Here is a 467-nt window from a genome sequence, read left to right on the forward strand (position 1 = left end):
TAGGGTTTGGCGAAATGAACACTGTACTGACTGCGCATACAAATTCGCAGCTAGAGTTGATCCTCGTTAACGAGGATCAACTCTATGAAGCACGTGAGAACACAACTGGGCTTCAGAAGAGCCATCTAGGGTTTAGGGTTTAGGGTTTAGCGTTTAGGGTCTAGGGATTAGGGTTTAGGGTTTAGGGTGTAACAGACGCCATACCGCTCCCTTGATCTCAAGCAGCCCTTAGTTAGCTGGCTGGTGGTTTAATCGAGCTGTTGCACATACTAAACCCTAAAGCCTAAACCCTAAACCCTAAACCCTAGACACGGCGGGTGGCTGCTGCTGCTGTTGTACACATAACAAAGGAGGAAGCAAATGGACTTCAGTGAAATTAAACATTTAAAGAAAACATATTTTTGAATACAGAAGAAATAAATATATTTTAGAAATAAAATTTATATTTATATTTATATTTGTACTTA

This window comes from Eimeria tenella, genomic scaffold (genome assembly GCF_000499545.2).
Source record: "Eimeria tenella Houghton genomic scaffold, Eth_scaff2442, whole genome shotgun sequence".
NCBI classification, from domain to species: Eukaryota; Apicomplexa; class Conoidasida; order Eucoccidiorida; family Eimeriidae; genus Eimeria; species Eimeria tenella.